This window comes from Balaenoptera physalus (assembly GCF_965194825.1).
Source record: "Balaenoptera physalus genome assembly, chromosome: 5".
NCBI classification, from domain to species: Eukaryota; Metazoa; Chordata; class Mammalia; order Artiodactyla; family Balaenopteridae; genus Balaenoptera; species Balaenoptera physalus.
Window position 1 is genome coordinate 25,840,875 of NC_138884.1, and position 24,348 is coordinate 25,865,222.

Below are 24,348 nucleotides of genomic sequence, written 5' to 3' on the forward strand. Positions count from 1 at the left end.
AAGATTGGTCCAATGTAGGAGAGCAAAGGAAACAATGAAGATGACTCCCTAACATGGCCCCTGAATGGAGAATACAGGAGAAATGGATCAGGGAAAGAAGATAATAATTCAGTGTCAGAAATGTTGAGCTTGACAGCCCATGGAGCATCCAGAGAAATGACTTAATGACTTATCTGAAGCTTGGGAGATGTGTAGGGTGGAAATGTGAGTTTGAAAATCATCAGCAAATAAATGGGACTTAAAACCATGACAACTACCTACTAACTGTGTCTCCTTAGTCTGTAAAGTGGGGATTATCACACCTACTTTATACAACTGTTTTGAAAGTAACTTAAGAGAATTACTATACTTGCATTTAGTTAGGACTTCGTGTATATTAGTTGTTTAAAAACTAAATTAATTGCTAGGATTACCTTGGAAAACCATGTAGAATGGTGGTTACTAACCTTTTGGAGAGACATGAATGCCTTTGAGAAAGCTTTCTCCCTAAAAAGTTACACATAACCAAACACTCCAAATTCTGCACACCATTTCAGGAGGTGTGTGGACCCCTAAATAACCCTAGGCTTAAAAATTCTTGATGCAGAGTTAGAAGAGAGAAAATTTGAGAATCAAACAAAGGAAAATCAACATTTAAGGAATGATCAGGGTAAGAGAAGACCAAGAAGGGATTACAGAAAAGCAACAAAGAGAACATGGGATAGTTTCAAGAAGAAGGCTGTGATAAATTCTCTCAAATTTGGCAAATAGGTCCAATAAGAGTTAAAATGATCACTGGCAACTTTCAAAAATCACAAGGCTAGTGGTGGGAGAAGAAACAAGAATTAGTAAGTTGAGTGAAATGAAGGCGAAAAAGTGGAGAAAACTTCTGGACAAAGAAGGGAGGGACAGGAGACCTTCAAGATGGCAGAGAAGTAAGACGTGGAGATCACCTTCCTCCCCAAATACATCAGAAATACATCTACATGTGGAACAACTCAAATACATCAGAAATACATCTACATGTGGAACAACTCCTACAGAACACCTATTGAATGCTGGCAGAAGACCTCAGACTTCCCAAAAGGCAAGAAACTCCCCAGGTACCTGGGTAGGGCAAAAGAAAAAAGAAAAAACAGACAAAAGAATACGGACGGGACCTGCACCAGTGGGAGGGAGCTGTGAAGGAGGAAAGGTGTCCACACACTAGGAACCCCTTCGCGGGCGGAGACTGCGGGTGGCGGAGGGGGGAAGCTTCGGAGCCACGGAGGAGAGCGCAGCCACAGGGGTGTAGAGAGCAAAGCGGAGAGATTCCCGCACAGAGGCTCAGCGCCGACCAGCACTCACCAGCCCGAGAGGCTTATCTGCTCACCCGCCAGGGCGGGCGGGGCTGGGAGCTGAGGCTCGGGCTTCGGTCAGATTGCAGGGAGAGGACTGGGGTTGGCGGCGTGAACACAGCCTGAAGGGGTTAGTGCGCCACGGCTAGCCGGGAGGGAGTCCGGGAAAGGTCTGCAGCTGCCGAAGAGGCAAGAGACTTTTTCTTACCTCTTTGTTTCCTGGTACGCGAGGGGAGGGGATTCAGAGCGCCGCCGAAACGAGCTCCAGAGACAGGCGCGAGCCGCAGCTGTCAGCACGGACCCCAGAGACGGGCATGAGACGCTAAGGCTTCTGCTGCCGCCACCAAGAAGCCTGTGTGCGAGCACAGGTCACTCTCCACACCGCCCCTTCCGGGAGCCGGTGCAGACCACCACTGCCAGGCTCCCGTGATCCCGGGACAACTTCCCCGGGAGAACGCACGGCGCGCCTCGGGCTGCTGCAACGTCACGACGCCTCTGACGCCGCAGGCTTGCCCCGCCTCCTCCGTACCACTCTCTCCCCCCGGCCTGAGTGAGCCAGAGCCCCCGAAGCAGCTGCTCCTTTAACCCTGTCCTGTCTGAGCGGGAACAGACGCCCTCAGGCGACCTACACGCAGAGGCGGGTCCAGATCCAAAGCTGAACCCTGGGAGCTGTGTGAACAAGGAAGAGAAAGGGAAATCTCTCCCAGCAGCCTCAGAAGCAGCGGATTAAAGCTCCACAAACAACTTGATGTGCCTGCATCTGTTGAACACCTGAATAGACAACGAATCATCCCAAATTCAGGAGGTGGACTTTGGGAGCAAAGATGTATATATATATTTTTCCCTTTTTCTCTTTTTGTGAGTGTGTATGTGTATGCTTCTGTGTGTGATTTTGTCTGTATAGCTTTGTTTTTACATTTGTCCTAGGGATATGTCTGTCCATTTTTTTGTTTCTTTGTTTTTTTAGGTTTTTTTCTTACTTAAAAAAATTGTTTTTCTTCATATTTTTTATTTTAATAACTTTGTTTTCTTTTCTTTTCCTTTCTCTTCTTCTTTCTTTCTTTCTTTCTTTTTTTTCCTCCCTTTTATTCTGAGCCATGTGGAGGACAGGCTCTCGGTGCTCCAGTCAGGCATCAGGGCTGTGCCACTGAGGTGGGAGAGCCAAGTTCAGGACGCTGGTCCACAAGAGACCTCCCAGCTCCATGTAATATCAGACAGCAAAAATCTCACAGAGATCTCCATTTCAACACCAAGACCCAGCTCCACTCAACAACCAGCAAGCTACGGTGCTAGACACCCTATGCCAAACAACTAGCAACACAGGAACACAACCCCATCCATTAGCACAGAGGCTGCCTAAAATCATAATAAGGCCACAGACACCCCAAAACACACCACCAGATGTGGACCTGCCCACCAGAAAGACAAGATCCGGCCTCATCCACCAGAACACAGGCACTAGTCCCCTCCACCAGGAAGCCTACACAACCCACTGAACCCACCTTAAACATTGGGGACAGACACCAAAAACAACGGGAACTACGAACATGCAGCCTGCGAAAAGGAGACCCCAAATACAGTAAGTTGAGCAAAATGAGAAGACAGAAAAACACACAGCAGATGAAGGAGCAAGGCAAAAACCGACGAGACCTAACAAATGAATAGGAAATAAGCAGGCTACCTGAAACAGAATTCAGAATAATGATAGTAAAGATGATCCAAAATCTTGGAAATAGAATGGAGAAAATACAAGAAATGTTTAACAAGGACCTAGAAGAACTGAAGAGCGAACAAACAAACAGTGATAAAAAACACAATAAATGAAATTAAAAATTCTCTAGAAGGGATCAATCGCAGAATAACTGAGGCAGAAGAACGGATAAGTGACCTGGAAGATAAACTATTGGAAATAACTACTGCAGAGCAGAATAAAGAAAAAAGAATGAAAAGAATTGAGGACAGTCTCAGAGACCTCTGGGACAACATTAAACGCACCAACATTCGAATTATAGGGGTCCCAGAAGAAGAAGAGAAAAAGAAAGGGACTGAGAAAATATTTGAAGAGATTATAGATGAAATTTTCCCTAATATGGGAAAGGAAATAGTTAATCAAGTCCAGGAAGCACAGAGAGTCCCATACAGGATAAATACAAGGAGAAACACGCCAAGACACATATTAATCAAACTATCAAAAATTAAATACATAGAACAAATATTAAAAGCAGCAAGGGAAAAACAACAAATTATACACAAGGGAATCCCCATAAGGTTAACAGCTGATCTTTCAACAGAAACTCTGCAAGCCAGAAGGGAGTGGCAGGATATATTTAAAGTGATGAAGAAGAAAAACCTACAACCAAGATTACTCTACCTAGCAAAGATCTCCTTCAGATTTGATGGAGAAATTAAAAGCTTTACAGACAAGGAAAAGATAAGAGAATTCAGCACCACGAAACCAGCTTTACAACAAATGCTAAAGGAACTTCTCTAGGCAGGAAACACAAGAGAAGGAAAAGACCTACAATAACAAACCCAAAACAATTAAGAAAATGGTAATAGGAACATACATATCGATAACTACCTTAAATGTAAATGGATTAAATGCTCCAACCAAAAGACATAGACTGGCTGAATGGATACAAAAACAAGACCCGTATATATGCTGTCTACAAGAGACCCACTTCAGACCTAGGGACACATACAGACTGAAAGTGAGGGGATGGAAAAAGATAGTCCATGCAAATGGAAATCAAAACAAAGCTGGAGTAGCAATTCTCATATCAGACAAAATAGACTTTAAAATAAAGACTATTACAAGAGACAAAGAAGGACACTACATAATGATCAAGGGATTGATCCAAGAAGAAGATATAACAATTGTAAATATTTATGCACCCAACATAGGAGCACCTCAATACATAAGGCAAATGCTAACATCCATAAAAGGGGAAATTGACAGTAACACAATCATAGTAGGGGACTTTAACACCCCACTTTCACCAATGGACAGATCACCCAAAATGAAAATAAATAAGGAAACAGAAGCTTTAAATGGTACATTAAACAAGATGGACTTAATTGATATTTATAGGACATTCCATCCAAAAACAACAGAATACACTTTCTTCTCAAGTGCTCATGGAACATTCTCCAGGATAGATCATATCCTGGGTCACAAATCAAGCCTTGGTAAATTTAAGAAAATTGAAATCATATCAAGTATCTTTTCCAACAACAATGCTATGAGACTAGATATCAATTACAGGAAAAAATCTCTAAAAAATACAAACACATGGAGGCTAAACAACACACTACTTAATAACCAAGAGATCACTGAAGAAATCAAAGGGGAAATCAAAAAATACCTAGAAACAAATGACAATGAAAACACGATGACCCAAAACTTATGGGATGCAGCAAAAGCAGTTTTAAGAGGGAAGTTTATAGCAATACAATCCTACCTTAAGAAACAAGAAACATCTCAAATAAACAACCTAACCTTACACCTAAAGCAATTAGAGAAAGAAGAACAAAAAAACCCCCCAAAGTTAGCAGAAGGAAAGAAATCAGAAAGATCAGATCAGAAATAAATGAAAAAGAAATGAAGGAAACGATAGCAAAGATCAATAAAACTAAAAGCTCGTTCTTTGAGACGGTAAACGAAATTGATAAACCATTAGCTAGACTTATCAAGAAAAAAAGGGAGAAGACTCAAATCAATAGAATTAGAAATGAAAAAAGAGAGGTAACAACTGACATTGCAGAAATACAAAGGATCATGAGAGATTACTACAAGCAACTCTATGCCAATAAAATGGACAACCTGGAAGAAATGAACAAATTCTTAGAAATGCACAACCTTCCGAGACTGAACCAGGAAGAAAGAGAAAATATGAGCTGACGAATCACAAGCACTGAAATTGAAACTGTGATTAAAAATCTTCCAACAAACAAAAGCCCAGACCAGATGGCTTCACAGGCAAATTCTATCAAACATTTAGAAAAGAGCTAACACCTATCCTTCTCAAACTCTTCCAAAATACAGCAGAGGAAGGAACACTCCCAAACTCATTCTATGAGGCCACCATCACCCTGATACCAAAACTGGACAAAGATGTCACGAAGAAAGAAAACTACAGGCCAATATCACTGATGAACGTAGTTGCAAAAATCCTCAACAAAATACTACCAAACAGAATCCAACAGCACGTTAAAAGGATCATACACTATGATCAAGTGGGGTTTATCCCAGGAATGCAAGGATTCTTCAATATATGCAAATCAAATAATGTGATACACCATATTAACAAATTGAAGGAGAAAAACCATATGATCATCTCAATAGATGCAGAGAAAGCTTTCAACAAAATTCAGCACCCATTTATGATAAAAACCCTCCAGAAAGTAGGCATAGAGGGAACTTACCTCAACATATTAAAGGCCATATATGAAAAACCCACAAGCATCATCGTTCTCAATGGTAAAAACCTGAAACCATTTCCACTAAGATCAGGAACAAGACAAGGTTGCCCACTCTCACCACTCTTATTCAACATAGTTTTGGAAGTCCTAGCCATGGCAATCAGAGAAGAAAAAGAAATAAAAGTAATCCAAGTTGGCAAAGAAGAAGTAAAGCTGTCACTGTTTGCAGATGACATGATACTATGCATAGAGAATCCTAAAGATGCTACCAGAAAACTACTAGAGCTAATCAATGAATTTGGTAAAGTAGCAGGATACAAAATTAATGCACAGAAATCTCTTGCATTCCTATATACTAATGATGAAAAATCTGAAAGTGAAATTAAGGAAGCACTCCCATTTACCACTGCAACAAAAAGAATAAAATATCTAGGAATAAACCTACCTAAGGAGACAAAATACCTGTATGCAGAAAATCATAAGACACTGATGAAAGAAATTAAAGATGCTACAAATAGATGGAGAGATATACCATGTTCTTGGATTGGAAGAATCAACACTGTGAAAATGACTTTACTACCCAAAGCAATCTACAGATTCAATGCAATCCCTATCAAACTACCACTGGCATTTTTCACAGAACTAGAACAAAAAATTTCACAATTTGTGCAGAAACACAAAAGACCCCGAATAGCCAAAGCAATCTTGAGAAAGAAAAACGAAGCTGGAAGAATCAGGCTCCCTGACTTCAGACTATACTACAAAGCTACAGTAATCAAGACAGTATGGTACTGGCACAAAAACAGAAATATAGATCAATGAAACAGAATAGAAAGCCCAGAGATATCAAAACCTTATCTTTGATAAAGGAGGCAAGAATATACAGTGGCGATAAGACAGCCTCTTCAATAAGTGGTGCTGGGAAAACTGGACAGCTACATGTAAAAGAATGAAATTAGAACACTCTCTAACAGCATACACAAAAATAAACTCAAAATGGATTAAAGACCTAAATGTAAGGCCAGACACTATAAAATTCTTCGAGGAAAACGTAAGCAGAACACTCTATGACATAAATCACAGCCAGATTCTTTTTGACCCACCCCCTAGAGAAATGGAAATAAAAACAAAAATAAACAAATGGGACCTAATGAAACTTAAAAGCTTTTGCACAGCAAACGAAACCATAAAAAACGAAAAGACAATCCTCACAATGGGAGAAAATATTTGCAAATGAAGCAACTGACAAAGGATTCATCTCCAAAATTTACAAGCAGCTCATGCAGCTCAATATCAAAAAAACAAACAACCCAATCCAAAAATGGGCAGAAGACCTAAATAGACATTTCTCCAAAGAAGACATACAGATTGCCAACAAACACATGGAAGGATGCTCAACATCATTAATCATTAGACAAATGCAAATCAAAACTACAATGAGGTATCACCTCACACCAGTCAGAATGGCCATCATCAAAAATCTACAAACAGTAAATGCTGGAGAGGGTGTGGAGAAAAGGGAACCCTCTTGCACTGTTGGTGGGAATGTAAATTGTTACAGCCACTATGGCGAACAGTATGGAGGTTCCTTAGAAAACTAAAAATAGAACTACCATATGACTCAGCAATCCCACTACTGGGCACATACCCTGAGAAAACCATAATTCAATAAGAGTCATGTACCACAGTGTTCATTGCAGCTCTATTTACAATAGGCAGGACATGGAAGCAACCTAAGTGTCCATTGACAGATGAATTGATAAAGATGTGGCACATATATACAATGGAATATTATTCAGCCATAAAAAGAAACAAAATTGAGTTAGTTTTAGTGAGGTGGATGGACCTAGAGTCTGTCATACAGAGTGAAGTAAGTCAGAAAGAGAAAAGCAAATACCATATGCTGACACATATATATGGAATCTAAAAAAAGAAAATGGTTATGAAAAACCTAGGGGCAAGACAGGTATAAAGACGCAGACATAGAGAATGTACTTGAGGACACGGGGAGTAGGAAGGGTAAGCTGAGACGAAGTGAGGGAGTGGCATGGACATATATACACTACCAAATATAAAATAGATAGCTAGTGGGAAGCAGCCACATAGCACAGGGAGATCAGCTTGGTGCTTTGTGACCACCTAGAGGGGTGGGATAGGGAGGGTCAGAGGGAGACGCAAGAGGGAGGAGATATAGGGATATATGTATATGTATAGCTGATTCACTTTGACATAAAGCAGAACTAACACAGACACAGACACAAAAAAAGAAAGGGAGGGAAAAGATGGAATGCAAGGTAAAGGGGAATTTCAGGTCACAAAAGGGTAGTTTTTTATTGTTGTTGTTTGTAGTGTCTGTTTTGTTTTTTGTTCCTGAGAATTTTTATTATTATTTTGGTGGTATTTTTTTGGTCTTTCTTTTTGAAGGAAGAGGAAGACTTTGGGTTTGTTGTGGGCCCAGGATCAGAGCCAATAGAAAGATTAAGGTGGAAGATGGGGAACAGTGTGGGAATGATTAAAGAAGCAATGTTCACCCAATGGAGATGGGGAAGGAAAAAGAGACTGAGGGCTCCAAGAGAGGGTTTGGTTTTGGGCAGGAAGAGGAGTACATTGTCCTCAGTGTATGAAGAAAGGAAGGAGGGAAATGCTTTACATATTAGTAAGTGTGAGGTAGGGCTGACAATTGACAGGTGATCACAACTTTCTCAGTTAAGTAACAGACAAGGCTTGGAGAACACTGTGAATTAAATGTTGAGGAGAATGATGGTGATTTAGAATAGAGACCAAAAGGGATGATAAAGAAATCTAATCAAACAAGTAAAAGGCTCTTGCTCTGTGATAAGCTATGAGAACTCATTTCTCATAAGCCTTAAAAATCTTAATAATCATTATTACCAGAACATACCGAAAAAGTATGTTGGCAGTTAGTCTTCCTGTTTCACTAGTAACAGTATTTAGATGGGATCATTGTAATTATATCTTTACCCGTAATATATTAGACTTACAAAATTGCAAAAGCAACAGTAGACCTTATGGATGTATGTTATATCTATATGATGGATAGATACATGAATACATATATATTACGTGATACTAAGTACCAAAATTTTATTTGATGTTTTCATGTGCTTGAGGTACAATGTTTATTTTAACCAGGTGTTATGTTTTCAAACATTGATTTGTTTTATCCTTCTCTTCCTTGTGTAACCATGAAGAAAGCTTATTAGACTAATTTCTTCAAGAATCTGCCTATTATAGGAAATGGAATTAATTTCATTTCCCATTGCTACTACTACCAAATTTGATGGCATCAAAAAAAAAAAATAAGACGGGAAGTATGCTCACATAATAAATTACAAAAATTTTCATGGTAGAATTCTTGATTTTTCTGCATCCAAGCTGTGTGTCACCTTATAATGAATCATCATCTCAGGCAGATGTTCTTGTTAGGAGGTAAATTTTTCCCACTAGATTTAATGCTTAAAACAGAAGTTATCCCCACACCCACCAACACACTTTCTAAATACAAAGAGCCCTTGTTATCAAATAGTTTCATTTGAGTTGTTTTTCTTTCTTCTTTTGGATTATCTGGGAAATTTCTTTCATATTTTCATTTATATTTGCACAAATGTTTTAAACCTCTCTCCCTGTGTTGAAATTGGTTCGTACTATATTTGTACGGCTAAAAGGGGAGAACAGAGAGGAGAAGAAAATCTAGTCTGAACTATTTAAAGCCTTAAATCTTCGAAAATGAAAAATTAAATCTGAGACTTCCCTGGCGGTCCAGTGGTTAAGACTTCGCCTTCCAATGCAGAGGGTGCATTTTCGATCCCTGGTTGGGGAGCTAAGATCCCACATGCCTTGTGGCCAAAAAACAAAAAAACATAAAACAGAAGCAATGTTGTAACAAAAATTCAATAAAGACTTAAAAAATGGTCCACATCAAAAAAAATCTTTAAAAAAATTAAATCTGAAGATGTTCAGGTTTCTCATCACTTATAAGGGTTTAGTTCCAAAGATATGCCAGATTTTCTTAGAAAATATACCACTGATAATCTGAAAAAGAAGGCAATGTATTTGTCACATTTAACCAACTCTTATTAACAGAGATAGAACAACTAGTCCATAAATTGGAAGTTGTACCTTTAATGTACTTGTCCATAGTGCCACCAAGCGGTTCTATCAATTTAAAAAAATACTTCTAAGCAGAGTAATTCAGTTATTCTAGGAGTTAGACACTAGGTGGCAGTGGATTTCCCTTTAAAGAGGCTTTGAGAACTTTGATGAAGAGTTAGAAATGGTTTACTCTCATTCGAGGGCAATTATTCATCCATTTAAAAAAAGTTAGAATAGCTATAACCTACTCCAAAAGAAAGGAAAATATACTGCAGAGTTGGGTTTTTTTTTTTACAATACTCTGTGCAACCTAGGTTGATCACATTAAAAAATGACCCATTTATTTTTTTAAATTACAATTTTATTGAGATAAAGTCACAGAGCATAAAAGTCTTCCTTTAAAGTGTATAATTCAGTGTTTTTAGTATATTCGCATAGATGGGCCACCATCACATGACCTAATTCCAGAGTCTATGGACCACTACACAAAGAAACCTCATATCCATTTGTAGTCAGTTCTTTTTCCCTCCTCTCCCTAATTCCTGGCAACCATGAATCAACTTTCCATATGTATTTCCCTATTCGGGAAATTTCAAATAAATGGAATTGTACAATCATGTTCTTTGGTAATTGGCTTCTTTAACTTAACATAATGTTTTCAAAGTTCATCCATGATGTAGCATTTATTAGTACTTCATTTTTATTGTCAAATAATACTCCATTGTACGGCTATGCCACTTCATTTATCCATTCATCAGCTGAGGGACATTTGGGTTGTACAGTGTCTTCTTTTGTACCGTTATGAATAATAGTGCTGCCATGAACATCCTTGTAAAAGTTGTTGTGCAAGTGTATGCTCTAATTTCTCTTGGGTTTATACCTAGGAGTAGAATTGCTGGGTCATGTAGTAAAGCTGTGCTTAACATTTTGAGGAACTGCCAAACTTCCCCAAGGTGGCTGCATCATTTTACATCTAATTAACAATTTTGAAGGTTCTGATTTCTCTGCTTCCTCCATAATGCTTCTTCATCCTTTTCTCCTTCTGTTCCTCAGACTGGCTATCACAGTGACCTATCTCCAAGTTCGCCAATTCTTTATTTTGGGCAGCTCAAATCATTTCAGTTATGGTAGTTTTCAACTCCAGAATTTTTTTTGCTTTTTTTTTTTTTTTAATAAATTTATTTATTTATATTTGTCTGCATTGGGTCTTCATTGCTGTGCACGGGCTTTCTCTAGTTGTGGCAAGCGGGGGCTACTCTTCGTTGCGGTGCATGGGCTTCTCATTGCGGTGGCTTCTCTTGTTGCGGAGCACGGGCTCTAGGCACGCGGGCTTCAGTAGTTGTGGCTCGTGGTCTCTAGAGCGCAGGCTCAGTAGTTGTGGCACGCGGGCTTAGTTGCTCCGCAACATGTGGGATCTTCCCAGACCAGGGCTCAAACCGTGTCCCCTGCATTGGCAGGCGTATTCTTAACCACTGCACCACCAGGGAAGCCCCTGCTTGTTTTTTTAAAATAATTTTTATCTCTTTACTGATATTCTTTATTTGTGAGACGTTCCCATACTTTCCATTTATTCTTTTAGATGTGGTTTTCTTAGTTCTTTAGACATATTTTTAATATCTGCTTTAAAGTCTTTAGTTAATTTCTATATACTTTCTTATATTTTAATCATTTCATTCTCAAAAAGAGGCAAAGTATTAAAATAACTGTTTGTTTCCTATATTAATATGCCCAGCCTAGTCAACAGAATCTCACCAATTTTCTCTCTGCTTCTACTTATGATTGGCACACACACAAAAATCTTTATATATAGTCACTAATCAACAAAACTTTACTAAGTCAAGATTTAGAGGCAGAAAACCAATGAGAACTTTGTGCAGCTGACTTACGTTCATTTATATACTGTCTTGACAAGTAAAAAAAGAAATGGGGGCTGGAAAGGGACATGGAACCCTGTGATTATCACTCCATTTCCCTTCCATCCTGCTTCTGAGGCTAAGAATTCTTCCTAATTTCTCCTGCCAATCAGAAAGAAACACTATGCCACCTTGGAACACAGTCCCAAGATGGCATGGTTTAGGAGGTTTCCCTAGTTGCAAACAGTAAGTGCCACATAATGCATAGGAATCCAACACAGCTGTAGCTTTTTGTATAGAAATATTTCTTCTCATTAATATACATAAAATCCAGATCTTCTTAAACTGTCAAAGGATTTCACACAAGAAAAGGATAGCAGGGGCATGAAGCCCCATCTCTAGTTGACAGATTAATTTCTCCTTAGGTATCTTACTTCTGACAACTACTAGGTTGGTTTAAGATGAGGAAAAATGGAGTGACCTTTCACGTTTAACCTCCTGGCCTATTTTTGGACACAGAGCCTTTCTTTAATGCCAACAAGTAAAACTACAAAAGGGCTAACATATTAAACAAGACTTGACTAAATAAAAAGAAATAACTAAAGGGAGCTTGATGGAAACAAAATTATACTAGCTCCATCAGGGTAAATAGGTGAAAGTATTTAACTAATCCCTTGGTTTTTGAATAGTCAACAGGAGAAAATTAAACCAAACCATCATTGTCCCTTCCCCGCCCTTATTTTAATTCTCCAGAAGAAAAGACTAGACCTTGGTAATCTTGGGGCCGGAAGAAATCCTAATGGATTCCCTTGGAGATAGCATTGGCGGGTGGAGTGTAGCAAGGAACTGACCTTTTTGTGTTTTGGAACTAAAAAGAAGTAGACCTGATCCTCACTAATAACCCTCCCCTAACCACCCCCCCCACCCCCCCGCCCAAAAAAAAGTCAGGCCTTTATTTGGAAGGTGTATCAGGTAATTAGGCTAAATTGCTCAAAAAGAATGCTGCCACTCTGGGTAGAAAGAAAAATGGGCTGAGCCCTGGTGGGTGAGTCCCCCGAGAGCAAGAGGGAGGGCCAGGCTGCATGTTCCCACAGAACCCTGCACAGCTGGAGACCAAGACCCCACCCAGACGCAGCCCCCCAGATGTGGCAGAGCCTCATATACAGCACATGCTGCGGGAGCCCGGGCCCTGTTATTGGGCCTTGGAGGTCTCAGCAGAGGTACCTGTCACTGAGTTAAGCACGAGAGGAAGTCACAGGTAGAGCCTCCCCACTTTGAATGCACTGTAGGACCAGGCAATGAAAAGGGATTGCGACAACAGTGCAGATTGAAACTGCAGCCTTCCGTGAATTTCCGGACTGAATAAAGCCCAGGATTCCTACGCAATGCAAAGCATGTCCTGACAAGTTATTAGTATCGATTTTCTTGTCCACACTCAGGAATGGAGGGATGAACCAGATAGAAAGTGGGAAAATACAGCATTTTTAAATACCAAGTGGGGGACTTCCCTGGCGGTCCAGTGGTTAAGAATATGTGCATGTCCGATGCAGCGGGCATGGGTTCGATCCCTGGTCAGGGAACTAATATCCCACATGCGACAGGGCAATAAATAAATAAATAACCAAGTGGAAGCAGAGCAAAGTCAATCCTCTACATAGATTATAAAGCTTGCAAGCTATGATGTGCACTTCTGAAGCCTGGCTTGACCTAGATTCCAGGGTCTAAGTGCCTCTGCACTGTCTCAGAACCCACCACCTACGAGCACAGACCAGTGTCGCCTAATTTATTTAGACTAAGAGATGAAGACCTAGAAGAGGAGGAGAATCCTTTCCTCCAACCAATATCAGTCCAGTTCCAGTCTGAAAGCCTCCTCTACCCAGAGGGACTGACCTCAGTGATTACCACCTCTTTGACAGGAGATCAAGTCCGCCCACAGCGTGTGGCCTGCCAGCCTCAACAAAACCTCACAATAAAACAGACTAACCACCTTTGTTCACCTTTATTCACACAGAAGACATACAAAACCAATATGCAAATGTGTGCTTTGTTACATTAGAAAATCACATTGGTACTGTGTGACACAGCATGATGATGACAAAATGTCTTTCTTTTAATATGAACACTTCTGTTCCTAATCTTTAGTTCATCTGACAGTGATGTCGAGGAACAGCGGTGGAAAGAGGAAATAAAGTTTCTGTCCCCCTCTCCAGCACTATTAAAAACTGTGTTTACGGGTTTGTCAATTTCTGGAGGTGTGTTCTCAACACAGTTTCACAACGAGCTCTTTTTTCAGATCTTGGAATCAATACTTCTTGAATTTAACACAGAAACACAGGCAAGTATCCTGGAAATACAACAGCCCCAGATGACTGACTAAGCCTTGGAAGCTTATGACAAAGCACTTTGATCTCCCCATGCATGCCAGGGCTTCCCAGAGAGTGGCCTTCCCACAAATTGAGTTTGGTTACTATTTCCTTTGGGTAATTTGAACACTGCACTATAAAAGATGCCCTGTTCTCCTCATAAGAGGCAGGTCCTAAAGCCTTTTGTATACGTGGGGAGTGATTTATTACTTCTGTGAGTTCTGGCTTAATTATAACAATTATTTGTTCACCTATATAAAATGTCAAATGTCATCTATCTGCTTAATCAGCATTTCAGGAAGTAAAAAGCCATTGCCTGTGTCAGAAAGACTGACCTGATGAAATATCTTGGAGACATTCCTCAGTACTAATTAAAATAATACACATTGTTACACGGTGCAATTATTTTCCAGAAAACAGCTGATGTGTACACACTATGCTTGGCAAAAATCCTGGCCAGTTTCGCAAGAATGTTTATTCCAGACTGAGATCATCTTTAAAAAAAAGAAAAAGAAAGAGACAGACAGACAGACGGACAGACAGAGGAAGTGGGGAGGAAAGAAGGATGGAAGGAGGGAAGAGAGGAAGGAGGAAGATTTCTTAATAATCAAGAGAGGATTTTAGATTTTAAAGTTGCCTTTTCACATTCTGACTAGATACCTACATAATTCTATAATAAAACCTTATTGCAGAAAGGGCATTTTAGCACAAATAAACTTTATTAACAGCTTGAAAAATCTGTAAAGTAGTTCAAAGAGTTATCAATATATCATTTATTTTATTTTATTTATTTTTTATTGAAGTATAGTTGATTTACAATATTATATTAGTTTCAGGTGTACAACATAATGAGTCAATATTTTTACAGATTATACTCCATTTAAAGGTATTATAAAATATTGACAATATTCCCTGTGCTATACATTACATCCTTGTATCTTATTTATTTTATACATAGTAGTTTTTACCTCTTAATCCTATACCTTGCCCCTCCCCCATCTCTCTCCCCACTGTTAACCACTAGTTTGTTCTCTATATCTATGAACTTGTTTCTGTTTTGTTATATTAATTCATTTGCTTTCTAATATGTCATTTATTTTAAACTCAAAATAGAATGTTTTGCTATTTATATTTAAACAACTATTTTTAAAGCTTTAACAATCTCAGGAAGAATAACATGAAATCATGAAAATAATTACCTATAGAACAAATGGTCTGGGAGGTGAAATATTTCATTTTTACCAGAGAGATTCATTAATTTAAAATATTCTAAGCTCAAATTCACATTGAAGAACCATAGCATTGTATTTTTTTCAGATTTTAATAATTTCTACAGTTAACATAAGTGACTTTAAGGAAAATTAATCAAGATGAAGCTATATTCAAAAGGTTCATGGAAGGGAAAACATAGAGTGAACATTTGCAAATAAAGACAAGCATTATGGAAATGCAGAGTCATGATTTACTCATTCCAATTTTGCAGATGGCTAGAATACATCTGTGAATCATTTGCTTAGCCTTCAGACTGACCACATACACCAACACGGCCACTCACACATTCAGAAAGAACTGGGCATTGTCAAGTTTCGAGGAAGCCAGTGCTGACATGTTGATCCCTTATCTGGAAAGAAGGAATTATAAAGTTCTCTTTCTATCAGACTTAATTTAATCCTGATTTCTGAATCGTACTAAAAGGCAAGGAGGATGAATTTTTTTCCCTTCCCTTTTGATTCAGTCTAGAATTTTGACTGAAAAAGAAATTTTTTTTTATTCTTGCCATTAGTCTAGGAGGGAACGTTTATTTCGGGATTAAAATTTATTAGCGGCTAATGGTTTGGCTTAATGAAAATATTGAGACTTGGGGTTCTAAAGGGAGAGAATTTGTAGCTTGCTTCAAAATTTATTGTGGTCCCTCATAATATCATTATTAACATATATCCTTTTTGTTTATCTGCATTGTTTTTCTGAATGTTGGCTTGTAGAGAACTATGTTTGAATAGCACTTGATACTTCCATGAGTTTCTTACCAACAGTACAGTTATATAGTGAAAATCCCATATAATGGCTTCACAGTTTGATTTGGAAGATCATATATAATTTTAAGATTTCATGTAAAGATTGCTTTAAATTCTCATTCAGCAGGCCATGTGCAAGAAATTCAGAGAGAATGATGAATAGCTAGATAAAATCGTGGGCTTCCTGAATTTCCCACTTTATAGATTCTCTTCCAGAAAGCTTTTAAATTGATAGGAAAGAGTTAATACTGTCCCTATAAGGGAATTTAGTGGGTTATAAAATAAGCTTTTCTTTTGTGAGTTTCTACTCAATAGGATCATAATTGCTCATGGGAACTCTCTTTTAGGACTAAGCAAAATAAAATATTATCAACATCATGGCATTTTCTCTTTGCCATATTTTCATTTTACATAGAAATTTTGCCCTTACCAAAAAACAAGCAGAAAAAAAATCTTTCCATTATGTTATAGTTTAAATCAATCAATTGTAACTAGACCTTTATTAATCTTTTAGCTCTATTATAGTTAAAAAGAAAAAAATGGTCTGAGAAGATGTACTTTTGATGGAATAGTTTTAAATAATGTGAATTCCTCCATCTAACCATCTTTTTCTTTCTGGGTGAATCTCTTTCATCATATTTGCTTGTAAATTTTCATCTGTTTTTCTTCTCTTCATTTATATTCTTTAAGAAAGCATTAATGAGGGGTAGGAGAAATGGGTGAAGGAGGTCAAAAAGAAAAAAAAATTTAATACTAAAAACCTATTTGAAACCACAGCTCTATGGCTCATTTTGATGGATATAAAATAAAATTATTGCTTGTATGAAATAATATTAAAGAGAAAAAATAGAATATAAAATTGTATTTTTAAGACAAAGCAATAGATTGATTATAACTATGCAGAATGCTTATATGCACATTAGTAGATAATTTTAAATAATAAAAATGGTTTAATATTTTTTAAAAAGCATTGATTAAACTAGAAAGGATCAATATTACAGATGCAGAATTAATATTACAGATATATTACTTCAATCCAGCATGTCCTGAACTTCTGCTATATGCCAGGTGCTCTCTTAGGTGCTGGAGATACAAGTGGAATAAGATGCATGGGCCCTGACCTCAGAAGGTGACAACCTATGGGAGAACACACAAACAAGCCGCCAAAATACAGTGTGATCTCTGTTATTGTGAATTACAGCAGTTGGAACTCTTTAACTGCAAGTGACAGAAAACATGATTCAAACTGGCTTAAGCCATAAGTTAATTGGTTCACATAACTGAAATTGAAGGAGGTAAAGTGGTCCATAGAGCTGACACATAGCACATTCCAATCAGGGATGGAGTGATGTCACCACAGGTGGTGTGTGTTCCTCTCTTAGCTCTACCCTCCTCTGCCTTGGATTTGTTCTCAAGCTCCAGTGATGGCTCCTGGCAACTCCCAGCTCATTTCTTACTATGCATTATTTAGATAAATTGCTCTTTTATTACCCGTTATTAACGAAAGAGTAATTGGGGATTTAATAATACACCCATATTTTGTCTTTTTCTCCTTCCCTATTGGTCCTATATTCCTGCTTTCTGGGGTCATATTTCTGAGTAAACTTCATGTACATAAATCTTTGTCTTAGGCTCTGCTTTGGAGAGACCCAGGCTATCAGCCCAGCACACATTGACACTAATTGCCTCTGACTCATTACAGCAGACTTCCAATCACTATGCTTCCTTCTATCAATACTACGTAGTCATGGTCCGTTGGTCACAGTTGATAAAACTAGGGACAGAAACCTGACAGACAAGCCGGGCCACTAAGAATTTCCCCAGGAGTTTGGAAGTGGACTGAGAGAAAGTTGTTCCCTCGATGTGGCAAATCGTATCTGGTGAAGCTTGATGGCTTCCTTCCTTCCTAGGGTGCGCTGGAGCACACTTGTAAGAGCTGATAGTTAAACATTCAGGAATTTTGCCCAACAGCCCATTGGGAGCTGGAAATATGCCATGGTGAGCACATTGCCTTATAAAAGTCAACAATTCCTATAATCTGGCCTTCTTCCCCCCAGAGAGCCAGTTTACCAGCACACCACTGCTTCCTACCCTCTGTTTTCTAAAACCTAAGAAATATTCATAAGGATCCAATTAGAGAAAAAAAGTACAGACCAAGCATTAGAGGCCAGGCAAAAGCAAATAATCCCAAAACAAAGAATTTTGATAACTTGTGTTGGGAAACACAATTTTCAGCTGAGGGCTCTCCTGGAATGAAGACCCCTGGTCCCACAGAGCAGCTCCACTTGATATTCTCACCCATTAGCATGCTTACAAGTAAACTGGGCCTGCCAGAGACAGCCCTTAGTCTGGCCCAGTTGCTACCAGGAGACAAAGGACAGGTGGCAACACAGGCCCACCAATTAACAAGCTACAATAGAGACAGGCGAATGTGCTGCCCACATTCTGAAGCCGTGACCTCGCCGCTGGTTAAGTGTGTACATGTCATTGCCCAGTGTTACCAGTAAGATAAGCCAGTCCTCCTTCTGTGAGGAGGAACACGCCACAGGAATAGAACGAAGGATAGAACTGTTTCCTCCAATATTACTCCCTTCTAGGGAGAAAAGGACAGGGGTCTGCTCCACAACAAGAAGGTGAGCAGTGGTGCAGAAGCCGTGGTTTCTGCCATGAGGTCTAAGGAGCAGAGGAAGCCACTGAAGAGAAGAATGGAGCAAAGAATGGAGAAGCTGCACCCTTAGGCTCCTGCTGACTCAGTTCCTTTTGGAAGTCTGGCAGAGAAAGCACCTATACAGAGCAGATAACAGTACCTTGTTAATGTTGGCCACTATTTATTTATTAATGCCAGCGTGCTATTTCAAAGATTATGTTTTAAAATTTATTTAAAACAACCCCCTACTCATAAATATTTAGGCTGTTTTCAATTCTCTACTCTAGCAAAGATGGACAGACAGAGTTAAAGAAAAATTATCTGACACTTGTTAAAGCAGTAAGGAAAAATTTATCCAAGACTGTTGCAGTAGGGAAGACATACTGTGCTCAACTCTGAATACAATAAGGACAAGTGGGGATTTATGGCCAAGAAGTAGGGTGAGGGGTCAATGGATGGAAAAATTGCTAAGAGGAGACTTCAAGGGTAGGGGGATTCTTGCTAAACTCATCTCACAGATTTTTCCCTCAAGGCAGATCAAGGACTTATACATCAAAGGTGAGGAATACGGAACTTGATCAGATATCAAGAATGATTAGATATCAAGGGTGAGGGGATTCTTGCTAAACTAGGCTATGCAGGCCCAGCGAGGACAGGACAGACATGGAAGGCCAAGGTCAAAGCCTAGTTGAAAAGAGGGCTCAGAGGAGCCTGACTAAAGTTTGATCAAAAAGAGAGTATTTGGCAGGGGAACTTTTTGATTAAAACAAATTCCCAATAATGGACTTCAGTCAAAATGCATGAATTTTTTTATGGTTCTTGTTACACAGTATCAATGGCTCTTTGAAAAAATTGAACCCACTTACAACACAACTACATGAGTGTTCCAGTTTCTCAAATTTTTTAACAGTGTTTTCTTTTGACCAATTCTTAATATGTGTAATTATCTAAAATCCTTCAGTCATCCTGAAAAACAAATACCTATGCACAATCATCTAATTTTGTGTTTTATTACCAAAATTGAATGTTTTCCTTGTTCAACCTGCCTGTTTTGGGATTGTGGCTGGCATCTCTACGACAGAGGTCATACTTGTACTTTCAAGTGTGTACTTTCTTTCTGAAATACACACTGGAATTTATTGCAGATGAGATGGTTTCTACTTTCTAATCACTTGTTCCATTAAAAGCTAGACCACCGCTACACAAAAAAGAATTAGCCTCCTAGTATCAGTATTTGTATGACTTTTTTTCTCTCTGAGTCAAGGAACAAGGTAACTTCTCAGCCACAGTCCACTGTTCATGGGACTTTTCTGCCCACTTATTGAACCATTCACTAGGTATTTACCTGGTCATTTTCTTCATTGAGCTCCCTTCCCACATGCCTTATATATAATCAACTTGAAGCAGCACAGAAGATTCAGGTTTAATAAGAAAGTTCTTAGTATTTTTGTGAGACATAATGTCTTCGAATCTTCTCTGTTAGAAAATACAAACAGTTGGGAACAGTAGTGACAATGCACTCTACCCTACACAGACGAATCCAGCATACCACTAGAGGGTTCCACAGTGAAGTTCTGCAGTGTGGGAGAATAATATATCCTGTTCTTTTACTGAAATACCTCTGCATTATCTCCTTACAACTGAGAACTACTGACTGGGACAAAGAGCAGGTAGTTCATCATAAAAGCTAATGACATTAGCTAACATTTATTGAACCTTGTCACTATACCAGTCTCTGTTTTATTTTATTGTTTTTTAACTTTTTTTTTTCATCTTTATTGGAGTATAATTGCTTTACAATGTTGTGTTAGTTTCTGCTGTACAACAAAGTGAATCAGCTACATGTATACATATATCCCCATATCCCCTCCCTCTTGAGCCTCCCTCCCACCCTCCCTATCCTACCCCTCTAGGTGGTCACAGAGCACCGAGCTGATCTCCCAGTCTCTGTTTTCAGTCCTTTTCATGTGCTTAAATTCAATGAGTTTACTGCAGTTCAAAATTAAATCAATTAATGATCTCTAAACCTATGAAGTGAGGATCATTAGTGTCCCACTGCACAAGTATGGAAACTGAGGAACCAAGAGGTTTAAAATATTGCCCAAGGTCACATAACAAGTAAGAGGCAGAAGTGAGATTCAAGCCCCGGCCTGTGTGATTCCAGACGCCAATCTCTTGGATGTCTAACTCAAGGATAATAGATAATAAAGCCAAATTTTCCTCAATGCCATGTTAGGAATATATGTCCACTGACTTATTTAAACCTTTAAAAGCACATGCATATATTCATCCAAATTGGTTTAGGTACTTCCTTTAGTTTAGAATCCAATGTCTAATAAAACTTTTTATTTAGACTAAACGCTAAAAATTTTAATTCCTTAAGCTTCAGTGGTATCTTAGGATTTGTTTTAAAATTCAGTCAGGGACTTCCCTGATGGCGCAGTGGTTAAGAACCGGCCTGCCAATGCAGGGGACACGGGTTCGAGCCCTGGTCCAGGAAGATCCCACATGCCGTGGAGCATCTAAGGCCGTGCGCCACAAGTACTGAGCCTGCGCTCTAGAGCCCGCGTGCCACAACTACTGAAGCCCATGCTCCGCAACAAGAGAAGCCACCGCGATGAGAAGCCCCCACACTGCAACGAAGAGTAGCCCCTGCTTGCCGCAACTAGAGAAAGCCCGTGCGCAGCAACGAAGACCCAACGCAGCCAAAAATAAAAATTAATTAATTTTAAAAAATTCAGTCATATGTTTTATAATTCTTAGATGTCAGGTAAATCCATTGTCAGTTTTGTTTTCCTAGATTGAAGCACCCTCCTTTCCTAATATGCACTCACACAGAAGTTCTGCCATCCCTTTTCTATGTAATCCTTTGACTTTCCCCAACATCTTTACATATTTTTCTTAAAATATATTGACTAGAGCCACAAAGAATATTACAGGTTTATACCTAAAAGGGCTTTGTTGAAATGCAGGGAAGTTTTGTTTTTACTGTGCCTCTTATTATGAACCTTTTTGACCTTTTTGGCAATGGGAATACATATTAGCTCTTCTTGGAAATCCCTGTCTCCAGGGTCATAATGAAACATCTAGAATTGTGTTGTAGTGGAAAGAACCCTAGCCTATAGGTAGGCAACTCACATCCAACTCCCTGCTTTGGTAATTTCTAGAAGTGCAATTAGGGGGAAACTAGGTACAGTTCACCCTCAATGCAGGGAGTCAGGGGTGCTGACCCTCCACGCAGTCAGAAATTGATGAATAATTTATAGCCTGCCCTGCCCTCCCTATCCTCTGTTCAACCATCTCCATGTTTCCACATCAGCGGATTCAACCAACATCAGATTGTGTAGTGCTGTGTATTTATTGTTGAAAAACATCCGTGTATAAGTGGACCCACGCTGTTAAAACCCATGTTGTTCCTGGGTGAGCTGTATTATAATCTCAACTTCCTCACTCACAAAATGGGACAATCGATGAGCAACTTTATTTTGGTGGTTAAGAGCACAGATATTGGAGCCAAGCCACCTGGTTCAAAACCTAGATTGGTTCTCTATGAGCGTGACCTTGGGCAACTTACTTCACCCTTCTGTTGTCTGAGTTTTCTCATAGGGAAATGAAAATTATAACAGTAATACCTACTTTCAAGTATCAAATGGTTGTCACAAACATCAGATGAGAGAATGAATGTAAAGAACTTTGATCCTAGAACATTGTCTAGGCTAATATATGCTAGTTACTGTTACATCACAAGGATATCGTAAGGGTTAAGTGAGAAAATATGAATGGGTAGTGCCTGAACTGTTAGCAAGCACCTAGACACTATTTCATTCCTGCCCTCACTTGTATTGAGCACTTACTAGGTGCAAGGCATCATATGAAGCCGAGGCATACAGACCAGCGAAAAAATCAAATCACTGCCCTTACTAACCATGTTCCATGAGAAAATGAAACAATAAACCAGTAAATACATACACCACAAGATGAAAACAAACATTTATTGGACACCTGCTGTGTGCTGGCCCTTCTAAGCCAGGGGAATATACACTTTAAAGACCAGTTGCTGCCCTCAAGGAGCTCTCAATCTAGGAGAGCAAAGAGCACATTCTTTCCATTAAACTAGAGCTCAAACCTAGCACTTAACTTTTAAAAAAAAGTGATCCAGAGGTCTGAGGAGACCCGTGATGTCACAGGACTTCAGTCTGTCTGACTCCGCAAAGTCCCAGCCCCAGGCTCTTTCTAGGATCCTATACAAACTGCTAATAAACAAATCTTTTTTTTTTTTTTTTTTTTTTTTGGCTGCCCAGTGCGGCTTGTGGCATCTTAGTTCCCAGACCGGGGACCAAACCCAGGCCCGTGGCGATGAAAGCACGGAGTCTTAACCACTGGACCACCAGGGAATTCCCCAAACAGATCATTTCTACAAAGAGTGATTCCCACCGCGATGAGACCTGCACATGGACCTCTTCTCAAGCAAAGGATGGCCTCACCCCAAGCATATCTGCAGCTGGCCCAGGCTGCTTTGTATGCTGAAACTGACTCTGAAACTACACACTTAAGCATCTCATTAAATTGAAAAGTAAAATAACCACTATTGTAACTGCTTTTCTATACTGAAAATCTTAATAACTTTAAGCAAGCTAAAAATGGCCAAAGTTGTCTTCTAATAAAAACTAAGCTGTTGAGTTAATTAAGTGAAAAGCAAATAACGATTAAATTAACAAGTAAGTTATCCAACCCCGTCTATAAATTCATACATGGGCAATCTTAGAAAAAAAAAAAAAAACAAACTTTAAAATAAAGACCTGACTTGTGATAATTAGTTTCTCTTTCAGGAGCTGTTACAAATATTTTGTGGTAGGAAGTCTTCCCTTAAATCCGTGCCGGTCTGCAGCACACTGAACCATTATTTTAAAAGAAGAAAACTGTGTAAGTAGCTCTATCTTAATAGCCAACCATCAGTTCATTAAGTTAAAAGTTTCAATCAGATGGCCCTAGAAGGGAGTTTCCCTTATAGAAAGCCCCCCTGATTCACAGTTCAGGAGAAGGACTTCACACAGTTTCTAAGCTTGAGCAACGCTTAGAAAAGAAAGAGGGAAACAAAGATGTGAAAACTTATTTTGCATAAGACTCAATTAGAAAGCAGTGCAAAGTCTAGTCATAGAATAATTTTATTTAGGAAAACAGAAATCTATGGAAGAAAATGGATTCTATCGCTACATGGAAATAATAATGGCAACTAAAATGCTTTGAAACAGTGCTTCTCAGACTCTAATGTACCTCTCAAGCACCTGGGGAATCTTGTTTAAATGCAGATTCTGATTCCTCGGGTCTGGGGTGGAGTCTGATACTCAGCATTTCTCACAAGCTCCTTGGTGATGCCCTCGGTGCTAATCTCCGAAGCACGCTTCGACCAGCAATATGTACAGAGTATGAATCTGCTTATTGTAAAGGCCATATCCGCTGTTAAGTTTAAACAGAATCTCATAAATTAATCTGAAGAATTCAGGCACTTGTACAAATAAAAAGGCTAGGCATTAATCATTTATTCAATCAGCATTATTGAGCTTTCTATGTCCTAGGCCTTATGGTAGGTCCTAGGCATTCAACAGTAACTAAATCAAG

At 39.1% G+C, this 24,348-nt stretch overlaps 1 pseudogene across 1 annotated transcript in view; it reads right to left on the minus strand.

Annotated features, from left to right (window-relative positions):
• Positions 1-8,115: 8,115 nt before the first annotated feature.
• The window catches only part of LOC309661451 (DIS3-like exonuclease 1 pseudogene), a 61,135-nt pseudogene continuing 44,902 nt past the window's right edge, over positions 8,116-24,348 (minus strand). Inside the window, exon 2 of the transcript XR_014268378.1 lies at positions 8,116-24,186. The product of XR_014268378.1 is annotated as a DIS3-like exonuclease 1 pseudogene (transcript). The remainder of the gene's footprint in view (positions 24,187-24,348) is intronic.